The sequence below is a fragment of the Propithecus coquereli genome, unplaced genomic scaffold (assembly GCF_000956105.1).
Source record: "Propithecus coquereli isolate 6110/MARCELLA unplaced genomic scaffold, Pcoq_1.0 Scaffold516, whole genome shotgun sequence".
NCBI lineage: Eukaryota > Metazoa > Chordata > Mammalia > Primates > Indriidae > Propithecus > Propithecus coquereli.
In genome coordinates, this window is record NW_012151019.1 from 140,142 (window position 1) to 141,413 (window position 1,272).

A 1,272-nucleotide genomic window follows, 5' to 3' on the forward strand; every position below is an offset into this window, starting at 1 on the left:
TATGATGTCTTCAAAAAACAACAGAACATCCAAACTTACCTTTAAAAACCAAAAGGCAAAAGTCAGTTACCAGCAGACATCTCTTATTGAGCCTTGTACCCCTAAACTTGGTCTGCCAACTCACTAAGAAGGATAGTTTAAATATGGAAACTCATTACCTAAGAAGTCTGGCTGCTGCATGCTCAAGAACATTCTGGATTAACCTGATACCAATTCAGAAATATGTTTTACTACAACAAACTGGGGTCTTAAGAACACTGTGAAAGCCAATTTTTGAAAAACTTATGTACAACTAAGAACAATCTTGTTAGGAGACTGTCTGTTGCTCCAAGAGCCTGCAATTTCCATAAAGGTCCACAGAGTACATATTTTAGGCTTTGTGGGCCACATACGGTCTCTGTAGCATATTTGTTTTTCTCTTTTTAAAAGCACTTTTTAAAAACAAAAAAATTTTTCAGGTTGTACAAAAATAGGCCATGGGCTGGATTTGGCCATAGCTATAATTTGCCACTACTGCTTTAAAATAACTGAAGTAAAATGACCAAAGCTGCTGTTTTAATAACAGAATTTAACACTGTAGATACACTCTGACCCCTTTGCTGTTCGTTAAGAAAGATGAGAGTCAGGAAAATTACCTGCTTAATGTGGCAAAACTATATAATTCATGGCAGAGCTAGTTTTAGAACTTAGGTCTCTTGACCTGTATCAGTGTGATCTTTTCTTCTCAGGCAGTAAGATCTAAAGATACCAATAATATGATAACATAAAGACAATAAATAATTTTATCAGAAGCGACACTTACATAACGCCAAGAAAGCATGCTTTGAGGCCATAAGAACTAGCACTCTCCGGAGGATATCCTTATTAATAATGTAGTTCTTTATGTGGTAGGTATGGTGCTCTACACAAAATGTTAACAATTCCAATACAAGTGCCAATAGCTGGGCAGTTTGAAAATCATCTAAAAGAAACAAAACACAATTATATTTACTGTCTAACATTCTTTTCCTTCCAAATGTAAGAACTCAAATTCTAATCAAGTAAAATCCCTTCTTCTATTTACCCAAATACTTTAGTGAAGAGGAAATTAACATTTATTGAATGCCTACCATGTGCCAGGAACTGTGCTTTACTTTACTTTTCATTCATTCATTCATTTATTTAGACAGAGTCTCACTCTGTTGCCCAGGTTAGAGTGCAATGTTGTCATCATAGCTCACAGCAACTTCAAACTCCTGGGCTCAAGCAATCCTCCTGCCTCAGCCTCCCGAG

The 1,272-nt window shown here is 36.2% G+C and overlaps 1 protein-coding gene across 1 annotated transcript in view; it reads right to left on the bottom strand.

The window, feature by feature from the left end:
* Positions 1 to 1,272, bottom strand: part of SMEK1 (SMEK homolog 1, suppressor of mek1 (Dictyostelium)) — a 48,988-nt gene that overhangs the window by 14,144 nt on the left and 33,572 nt on the right. The window lies entirely within an intron of this gene.